The sequence below is a fragment of the Plecotus auritus genome (assembly GCF_963455305.1).
Source record: "Plecotus auritus genome assembly, chromosome: 9".
In the NCBI taxonomy this organism is placed as follows: Eukaryota; Metazoa; Chordata; class Mammalia; order Chiroptera; family Vespertilionidae; genus Plecotus; species Plecotus auritus.
The window spans coordinates 96060338-96071970 of NC_137783.1; positions in this window are offsets into that span (position 1 = coordinate 96060338).

Genomic DNA, 11633 nt, shown 5'->3' on the forward strand with positions numbered 1-11633 from the left:
TAAAAGTGTTTTGTCTTTATAGTATAGTAAGTTTTCTGAACAACAACAAAAGTGTTTTAGAAAGTTTGCACAATGAATGTCCCTGTAAAGAGCACTCCCGAACCCATCCATTTCACCCTAGAGGCAATTTTTAGCAAGTCCCAACTGGATTCCTCATATCCAACCGAAAGCAGTTTTGCAACCAGAGGAAAAATGCCTCTGAGTGGATTATGAGAGATAGTATATCTGTGGTTTCACTCCCAATCTCCACTGCATTTTCCAAGCCCTGATGATCTCAGCTATGAAAAATATGTCAACAGCCTGCCTGGTGTCTCTTGGTGTCTGAGTGTTGACCCATGAACCAAGAGGTCATTGGTTGGATCCCTGGTCAGGCACATGCCTGGGTTATAGGCTCGATCCCTAGTAGGGGACATGCAGGAGGCAGCAGATCGCAGATCGCAGATCGCTCATGTTTCTCACCGATGTTTCTACGTTTCTATCCTTTTTCCCTTCCTCTCTAAAAGAAATCAATAAAAACATACTTTAAAAAATATGTGTAAATGGAGCCACCTTGAAATGGAACTGGAGTCACCAACCTAGAGGAACTGCCTTATCCATCTCACTCCTCCAATTTTGAAATGTTTTAAGTGGACAGAATAACTGGGACAAAGCAACATGGTATTCCAAACCACTGTTTGCAAAGCAGACATTCTGACGACAGGACTGAAAGTTAAAGACATTCTGTAGAATCAGCAGCACTATGTACAGCTAAGCAATAACTTAGCTTATCTGCCCCTATAGAAATTCCTTCCTTGCCTTATTAGCACCAATAGAAATGCCTTCTATTAACGTGATTATTCTTCTTCCCTTTCTCATAAAAACCCCTTGCCTTCACCCCCTAATCAGAATGCTATCTGGGTTTCTGCCCGAATCAGTGCTTCCTGAATAGCTGTTCTTTTGGATCTCAGAGAAATGCTTGTTGCCTATCACTTCGGCCTGTTAGTTTACATTAGCAAAGTTAAGGCATTTTACTTTGCTTCTAAGGAGTTTCCAGAAGAATCTAATTACTTTTTTCTTGCACTGTAATTGTTGATGAATATATCTGATGGTTTTTCTCTTGGCACTTCTGTGAAATGCCTGATAGTTAGCATTGAACAAAATATTGTTAGTGAATTAATTGATTTCAAAATACTTCAGTTGGGCGACAAGGGTCTCTTCAATGCCACAAACAATATCAAATGTCATTTGTGTTAGTATTCACAAAAATGTGTTACACATATAACTTTGGAGGATTGATTATATAATTTCTTAATTTCTAGGCTCTTGGCCTTTTCCATCTGCTCCCATGGGATCACTGTTATTGGCTACATTCCTCCCAAAAAGCAGATCAAAACCATCTTTAGTTGAAGGCTTGTTGCAGAAAGACGAGTTAGAAAGTAGTGATTTAAATGACTGTTAACGGTGAAATTTGTTTTTTCCTACTCCTATCTCAATTTTATAGTTAAAGTTGGGTTAATAGAAGAAATTAGTGTATTAATTAGCAGTTTTCTAAGCTGATTAATTTTCCCAAATTGAAGTTAGGTTATTCTTAAGTCAATATTTAAGAGGCTACAGCTGGCTAGAAGTGAAAAATTCTGAGAATCTGATCTTTGCCTTTAGGAAGCTGATGGTACAATGAGAAGGCAAATATTGAATATGTAATTAAAGGTAAGTGTTCTAGCCCTAACTGGTTTGGCTCAGTGGATAGAATGTCGGCCTGCAGACTCAAGGGTCCCAGGTTCGATTCTGGTTAGGGGCATGTACCTTGGTTGCAGGCACATCCCCAGTAGTGAGTGTGCAGGTGGCAGCTGATCGATGTTTCTCTCTCATCCATGTTTCTAACTCTCTATCCCTCTCCCTCCCTCTCTGTAAAAAATCAATAAAATATATATTAAAAAAAATAAAGGTAAGTGTTCTAGGATGGAGCAATATTACCTTAAATGTGAAGGCTGTCGCTGCCTCAGTAGGTGGCATTTACAGTCTTTGTCTTGCCAATCCATCGTAAAATGTCCACTTAGCTGGTTCAGCACATCTTTGGCCTTGTGTTAATAGAGATACAGATACAGATACATTATTTTATCTTAACTAACCTTATAACAGAAGGTTGCTATCACAGTTTCTAATTATTTGTCTTTGGACAATATTTGCTTCCTATTAGCACATTTAACAAAACACCATTGTTGATTTACGCCAACCCCTTTCAATCTTTCCTTTCAAGCCAAAAAGTGTATAAGAACCTTTTGGTATTGGAAAATGCAACTCTCAATAAAACTGCTTAACACACTTGACCTGCTCATTATTCAGGGGCCTCTCACATGACAGAACTAGTTTCTCCGTTCACAAACATAAATCGCTCTACATAATCTTTCCCCATTTTCACATCCTGAAAGAGGTCCTCTTGTAACTTTCAAGTTAAAATTCCATCAACTGGGTCACAGGAGATTTGAAAACAAAGTATGACTCATGGCCTAATAAAGCAATATAGGTGCATCCCTTAACAAACATACCAGTAGTTAAGATTTCATAAAGAAGGAATGATGTTTAACTGTGTCAAGGTTCATATTTTGTTTGAAGATATTGCCATTTCTTTCATAAGAGAGGGATCACAGAGATGCTCACTGCAGGGATACAGACATGATACAGACATGAATGATGTCACAAGGTGACCTGATGATGATCTGGTCATGCAGACAGCAGTGTCCCCTTTCTGAAAAAGTGAAATATTGGTGTTAACATGGCTGAGATTCATGAGAAGAGATATGTTCCAGTTGAATATTTCTAAACCCTAGGTCAGTGGTTGGAAAACTGCGACTCGCGAGCCACATGCGGCTCGCGAGCCGCAATTTGCTGCTCTGTTGACTAATGAGTTTGCCGACCACTGCCCTAGGTCACAAAACTGCCCCAAATCCATTTGAAACTTAAAGATGTTAGCATGTTAGTATGTTGTACAATATACCATAACCTATAACGCCAGTGAGAAGTAAGACACAAGTCTAGATGGTGACAAAAGAGTAAAAGACTAATAAAAGTGAGAAGAAATTTCAAAAGAAAAGCACAAAACCATGATTGGATGTTTTCCTTCTGATGTCACAATTACTCTACTCAACAGTAAATGTGTAAATTAGTGAAGACCCCCCCCCCCCCCCAAGTTAAACTGTAAAACAGAGAGAAGACTGCCACCCGTGCCCTCCTGTTGACCCTGGACGTGAGTACCATGATGCTCACATTCCAGGCAGAAACTTGGCAATGTAAGTTCTACGGGTTGGACTTTAAACTAAATTTTCTTGCTCAATGTTTTTCATTCCTTATCAGCATATGCCCTCAGTCTGTTTTCCATGATGGCTTTTATCAGCAGAGCTAGGATCAGGGGCCCCTCATGCTTTTTCTTCCAGCTTTTTTATCTCTGGCCTCATTTGCATCCTCAGTCCCTGTGGCCTTTCAGTATCACTAGAATTTGAATAAAACTCTAGATTCTTGATCTTGCTTCTAATAGCCCCCTTTCTGTTCCATCTTATCTGGCACCTACTTTCACTTGCTGAGACCAGTTTCCCTCAAACCAGATAAACTTCCACTTCATGGGGGAAGTGGAGATGAGTTTCACAGGGACTTGTGGGGTCCAGGAGGAAAGATGGAACCTTTCTCTGCCAATAGCCTTTTAGTATGTATTTTCTTTTGAAGTTCTTTACCTTTGATGATATCATTTGCTTTCTATTCTCATCTTTGCCCCCAGTTGAGCACCAAGCAGCTCTCCCACCTCCTGACGTTACTGTAATGTCTGCTTTGTAGATGTGGGGGCACCTCTGGTCCTTCACTCTTTGTTTTCATTCACATAGCTGTTTCACCAGGATCCCTCTAATCTCAGCCACAATCATCTTTAATCTAGACTTCTGTAACAGCCTCCCCCCCTCAGTGGTCTCTGGCCCCACTCTTGCTCATATATAGACCATCTCCGATGTAGTAGAGTTTTCTTCCAGATCAGGGTATTATTAAAATCCTTCAAAGCTTTCTCATTAAACTTAATAACAATGAGACTGAAGACTTCTGGAAGCTGGCAACCAAACCTACTTGATCTAGGTTTTGAATCTTGCCTTCCTTTGAGGGAAGGAAATACATGACAACCCAATGCATAGAGACCAGGACACCGCCACATCAGCAGTGGTCACCAGCATCACAAAGAACCAGACAATCCCAAAGGGAGGCCCGTGCTATACTTACTGTGCTTCCCTGTGACAGTGTACTACATCCATGTGTCTGCAGATGGAGGCAGCATCGGTAAGTGGCAAGTGGCCAACGACGTTCCTGGCCTCCTTCCACAGAATTGTCCCAGGGTCCCTAACAAAGTATTCAAATTGTATAATTAGAGGCAGTTATTAGAAAAACTGAAAGTATTTCATGTTTTTACTCTAGTGAGCTGAGATACTTTAACTGCTAGCTCTTCTTGGTCAGCTAGAATGACCAAAGACAATATAACGCATGACAACAGCAACATATTTCCTATTCTGCAGGCCATCTCCACAATAAAGATCGGCGCAGTGGTTCCCTAAACTGCACTGCCATTATTTGGAATTCAGTGCTCATTCTCTTCTCTGTAAACCTCAGACCATCCTGAGAAAGTCTGCCAGGTACTTGCCAAGCTCCTATTCCTACCAGCTTTCATGCAGAATGCCTTATTTTTCATAGAGCCAGAAAGCAAGGCTGTTAGTGAGCAAGTGAAAGAGGTTTTCAGGTCATCCAAAACCTTCCTGCTCTTGCTTGAAGCGGTGAAGTTATTGTAGACTCTGGTTTGCACGTAGGACGGGATCACGGGAAGAAGAGACAGAGTAAGAGAACCATGGCGTGATCCAAAGAATGTGAAATAACTGGTTCTCTGAATACTCTCCGACTTTCACAAAGACCAAAATTTTAAACAACATTCTGTCCTAATTCCTGAAACACAGGTCATCCTTCCACAACGAAACTAAATCTCTAACCAACATAGACATTTTGTTTATTCCCTCTGAAGTCTCTTTCCATAAATAAGAATGTCATTAAGATATTTTATAAAAATCCTTTAAGCTGGAACCAAAATCTAAGTGTAACTTATATACTGAAGAATAGGATAGCCCGGCCAGCATGGCTCAGTGATTGAGCATCTACCCATGAACCAGGAGATCATGGTTTGATTCCTGGTCAGGGCACATGCCTGGGTTGCAGGCTTGATCCCCAGTGTGGGGCATGCAGGAAGCATGCACTCTCTGGGGCATGGGCCAATGCTCTAACTGCTGAACCACACTGGCAGCAATTAATCATTTTTATATTCAAATCTCTTTAAAAAGTATTTTACTGTTTAAAGAAAGATAATACCAGTGTAGTGTGGAATTTACAATATATGTAAAGTAAGACATACAAAAAATAATTAAAGTTTAGCCTATATATACCTATAAGGAGAAATGCACTTTAAATATAAAGACAAGTTGGCTAAAGAATAAAAGGATAAAAAAAAAGCATGTAACTTGATAACACTAAGCCAAAAAATAATGAGACTGCCTTTTGATGTATCAGAGAAACTATATTTAATAACAAAAAATTGGCAGAGATAAGTACATCATTTTACTTTTTAGTATATATATTTTGGGTTATGGCAAAAAATATTAAATTTTTTATTTTACTGTGTTTTCTGCCATATCAGTAAAAGTTTTTTCCAATTCTTTTATTATAGTAAATAGGTAATTTTAGAATAAAATGGTCAACTCATCAAAAGAACACAATGACTGTAAACATTGATTCACTGAGAGAAGACCTTTAAAATAGATGAGACAAACAATAATAGAACTGCAAGAAAAAATAAAAAATCCATAATTATAATCAAATATTTTGATACATCTCTGTCAATAATTAAGTTAATAAAGATATAGAAGATGGAGCAACTCTATCAACCAACTTGAGCTAATTAACAACATACCACCCCATAACAGCAGTTTAAGCATTCTTTTCAATTATGCACATTTAGCAAGATAGTCCATATTTTAGGCCATAAAACTAATTGAAAACAACTTTGACATGATGAAAATCCACACAAAACATATTTTCTGAAAATAATGAAATTAAATTAGAAAGCAATAATGAAGAAATTCCAAATTATTTGGAAACTAAATAATATATTTCTAAATAACCTATGATTCAAAGAAAAAATGTAAAAAGATATAACAAGGTGTTTTAAACTCAATTAAAATGAAACATATCAAAATCTATGGTATGACAGTAAAGCAACACTTAAGGGGGAAATTTATAGCACTAAAATCTCGATATTAGAAAATAAGGAATGTCTCAAGTCAGTGACTTCAGATTTCACCCTGAGAACCCAGGGAACAAAAAAAAAAAAAAAAAGAAGGAGAGAAAGAAAGCAAGGAAGAAAGAAAGAAAGAAACTAAACCCAAAGTAAGCCAAAGCTCAGAATTAACAATCTGAGCAGAAATCAGTGATATAGAAAACAAAAACAATTGAGAAAATCAACAAAACCAAAATCTTTGATAAGATTAATACACTAGTCAGACTAATCAGGAATAAAAGGGGAGAAGATACAAATGACCAATATAGAAATTAAAAAGGTGACATTAGTATAGATTCTACAGACAGTAAATAAAGAGTAAGAATATATTGTAAACAACTTTCTGCCAATAAATTAGGCAATTTAGATGAATTAGAAAAAAAAAAAAAAACAATCCGGAAAGGCAGTTCAGTCCAAGCTCACCAGGAACACACCTACAGTTGGGGTGAGTTTCTGACTTTCTTCAATGAGGAAACACACTTACAATGGGGAACCATGAGATGTGTCAATAATAGTACATTAGAAAAAAAAACATAGGATTTTCGCTTTGGTTGGGGAATTTGAGTGAGGGTTTAAGGAAATGGGGATTTGCTCAAACTGGGTGCTGTCAACAAGCAGAGATAGCTTATGGTTCAGCCATTTCACTCCAAAGTATTACTCAAGAGAAATCAAAGCACGTGTCCATTAAAAGATTTGTACATGACTGTTCATAGCAGCTTTATTTGTTATATCCCCAAAGTGAAAAACCACTGAGATTTCCATGAACAGGTAAATGATTAACCAAACTATGGTATATCCATTCAAAGGATATTATTTCTGCAATAAAAATTCATGTACATAACAACATAGATAAATCTCAAAATCAGTGCCCCCTTGGTTCCATCAATCACTTCTTGCCACTCCCATTTCCCCCTTCCCTTGATGTTAAAGAAGATTGCACTCTGTACTTTGTTAAAATGAATTTGAGGCACCATTAAATCTCCCACCTTCTCAATCAGTAAACCTTCCTTTGCTCCAAACTCTGACATTTTGAGTTTTGGCCTTTCAAAGTATCAGGCACAAGGACTTTGAACCAGTAACAGGATAGCTTTCGACTTATTTGCTAGACTTTACTTTTTTTTTCTTTTAAATATGGAACACTTCACGAATTTGCATGTCATCCTTGCTTAGGGGCCATGCTAATCTTCTCTGTATCATTCCAATTTTAGTATATGTGCTGCCAAAGTGAGCACTGTTAGACTTTTAATATTCTGAGGAAACTGACCTCATGGAATATGGGTCATGTTATATGCAAATGTCTACCAATGTCCTCTGGTGTTGGGTGTTTTCAGGATTATTTTGGTTTGGTTTCTACCTCTGTCCCAAATTTGAAATTCATTTGAGGTTTTCAAGAGTAGGATAGAGATAGAACTAATGCTTGTAGTTTTTAATTTAAGAGATGCCAGCTTCTCCCTACACATTGGATCTCTCTGTTTTAGAACATAATGACTGCACTTTAAACATGCCAGTGATTGGAGCCTAATCCCAAAGATTCTAAATTGATTGTTTTGATTCCAGGGACTGGCATAATTAAGAGATCCATAGGTGAATATTTAGCTACAGCTGCAAACCACTAGCCTATAATCTTGTTACTCAAAGTTTGGTCAAAGGTCAGGCATCAGCATTACCTGGGAGCACCCTCAGAACTCCCTCAGTAAGGTTCTTCAGTTTGGCAAGGTGACCTAAATGTACTTTCATTTGCAGAGATTCCAGTCTAGAAAACACACAAACTCCAATGGGACTCACGTTCTTAAAATACATCAATATCTTGAGTCAAAATGTGTTCAAGATTAACTGGAATCTTTTTAACACTTTTAGATGTGTTTTTTTTTTTAAATATATATTTTTATTGATTTCAGAGATGAAGGGAGAGGAACAGAGATATAGAAACATCAATGATGAGAGAGAAACATCCATCAGCTGCCTCCTGCTGGGCATGTGCCCCAACCAGCAATCCAACTGTGACCTCCAGGTTCATACGTAGATGCTCAACCACTGAGCCATGCCAGCTGGGCAACACTTAGATTTTTATATAACTTTTTCTTTTTTTCCTGAGATCAAACCATTTTATCGAGGGGCGGGGAGGAAGAGCAGAGTTTGCTACCCCCAAATATGCCTCTTTGGGATATTGATTCTTTTAAGCTGGTTATTTTTAAGAAAAGAAAGACTCAGGCCCTAGACAGTTTGGCTCAGTGGAGAGAGCATCAGCCTGCGAACTGAAGGGTCCCCGGTTCGATTCTGGTCAAGGGCACATGCCTGGGTTGCAAGCTCAGTCCCCAGTGTGGGGCATGCGGGAGGCAGCAGCTCAAGATCATGATTCTCTCCCATCGTTGATGTTTCTGTCTTTCTCTCCTTCTCTCTTCCTCTCTGAAATAAATAAAAAATATATTTAAAAAAAAAGAAAGACTCAGGAAAACCCTTTGACCTTCCCCTTTACTGCTCCAGGAGGGAGATGTCATCACAAATAACTACCATTTGAAATGAGCTAGTGTGTGATAGCCAGGGAAGAACCTAGCAAGGCCCTTTTGATTCAATTCCTCTCTGTGCCCTAGTGTTACAATAGCCCAGAAGACATTTACCAAACACTTGCTTTTCTTCCTCCATATGACTTGCCTTTCTGCCCTTTTAAGTCCCAAACCACAAACCCCCTTCTCCTTGGTTCCAGGTGGAATACAAGCCTCAACTGCCCAATGTGTCCTTGGCCTATTCTCGTGGCACTCTCAAATATCCATATCGATTACCTTTGGTCACTTTCTTATGTTAATATACCGCATTTTAATTTGATCATTAGCCCAGTCAGAAAAGGTTAGAACCATGGTCGGCAAACTGCGGCTCGAGAGGCACATGCGGCACTTTGGCCCCTTGAGTGTGGCTCTTCCACAAAATACCACGGCCTGTATTTTGAAGAAGTGGCGTTAGAAGTTTAAGTTTAAAAAATTTGGCTCTCTCGCCCTAACCGATTTGGCTCAGTGGATAGAGCGTCGGCCTGAGGACTGAAAGGTCCCAGGTTCGATTCTGGTCAAGGGCATGTACCTTGGTTGCGGGCACATCCCCAGTAGGGAGTGTGCAGAAGGCAGCTGATCGATGTTTCTCTCTCATCGATGTTTCTAACTCTCTATCCCTCTCCCTTCCTCTCTGTAAAAAATCAATAAAAAAATATATTAAAAAAAAATTTGGCTCTCAAAAGAAATTTCAATCGTTGTACTGTTGATATTTGGCTCTGTTGACTAATGAGTTTGCCGACCACTAAGTTAGAAGGTGGGAGGAATTTTGTGAGTCTCTACAAAGGGCTTATGGGAAGGGTACAAGGGCTAGGAGGACAGTGAGACCCGAAGTCATCCAGGAGGCTGGGACATCCTCAGCTTCATAGCTGCCAAAAGCTTTCACATAACTGTTAGAATCCACTTTAATTTTTCAAAGAAAAAACAACAACACACCCTGCTTCTCTGCTTGGTTTGTAGTTTTAGTTTTAATCAAAATTATCTGACACAAATTATTTAACAAATTAAACTATTCAAATATATTATCAAAAATATATTTAGATATATTACCACAAACACAATAGTTCACTGATGCAAATATCTACAACTGTGTTTTAAGAAAGGGAAAAAGGGGCTCTCTAAATTTGCATCGCATTTGAGGAGTTGAGAAAGCAGAAAATGGCTTTTGCAAGAATGACACACCCTCATTTCTTTTCATAATAACCTGAAATGGACAGTATTTGCACAAGATGGGAGTAGTGCATCAATTCCAGCCTCACAAACAAACAAAAAACTAAGATTTTGCTTATTTATGGTTAAAATAGACTTTTCTGAACACATTCACATGCGTAGAATTAAGCAATTTAACTTAATATATTCTTATTACTTATGGGCGGATAATTTTAGTGGTTTGAATTGTTTTCATTTTAATATGTTTAAAGGAAATAGTGCCATGCATATTAACCGATTTGACATGTGAAAGGTATTTTATTCTAATTTCAGAACTATCCCCTCTAAAAAAATATTAACATTCCATAATTGGTGAATATTAAGGGTTTGGTTTTGTTGTTGTTGTTGTTAAAAAGTAAAGAATACACACAAATATACCTTATTTTTAAAAGGATGCATAAGCAATTGAAGGAGACAGGATAGCCAGCTGGAACAATTAGATCCATAGGCAGAAAAATGAGTTTTGACTAAATTCACAGCTAAAACAAAAATTAAAATGGATCAGAGAATGTAAAACTATAAAACTTTTATAAAAAAAACATAGGAGAAATATCCTTGGACCTGGGGCGAGGCAGTAATTTTTGTGCTTGACAATTCACAAAGATAAAAACATTTACAAAATTAGATTTCATCAAAGTAAAAGAATTTGCCCCGAGAAAGACCCATAAAAGATGAAAAGAGAACTTTCAGAAGTGGGGGGGGGGAGAAGGGGAGAGAGAATTTGCATACCAAATACCTTACAAAGAACTTACATGTAAAATACGGAGAGAATTAACAGTGAAAAGTAACAAGCTATCTAATTAGAAAATAGGCCAAAGCCTTGAACAGGCATTTTACTGAGAATGCTACACAGATATTCATAATAATAAGCACAGGAAAATATATTCAATATCATTAGCCATTAGGGAAATGCACATTAAAACCACAACGAGATATAACTATACATCTATCAGAATAGCTAAAACAAAAACTAGTGACAATACCAAATGCTGGCAAGGAAGAGAATGTGGAAGTTCCTTACAAAACTAAATATTTGGCCCTAACCGGTCTGGCTCAGTGGATGGAGCATAGGCCTGTGGACTGAAGGGTCCCAGGTTCGATTCCTGTCAAGGGCATGTACCTTGGTTGCGGGCACATCCTCAGGAGGGGGTGTGCAGGAGGCAGCTGATTGATGTTTCTCTCTCATAGATGTTTCAAACTCCCTATCCCTCTCTTCTTCTCTGTAAAAAATCAATAAAATATATTTAAAAAAAAAAAACTAAATATTTGCTAAACACACAACTCAGCAATTGAACTCTTGGGCATTTATCCTAGAGATATAAAATGGGTTCATGTTCACACAAACACATATATATGAGTGTGTATAGTTTGTATTCATAATATTCCTAACTTGGAAACCATTCAAATGTCCTTCAGTGGGTGAAAGATCAAACAAACCAAACCATGAAACTCTACTCAACAATAAAAAGGAACAAAGTATAAATACAGGCAAAACTTGGATGAATTCCTAAGGGAACTATGCTGGGTTTTAAAAGTCAATCTCCAAAGGTTTCATACCA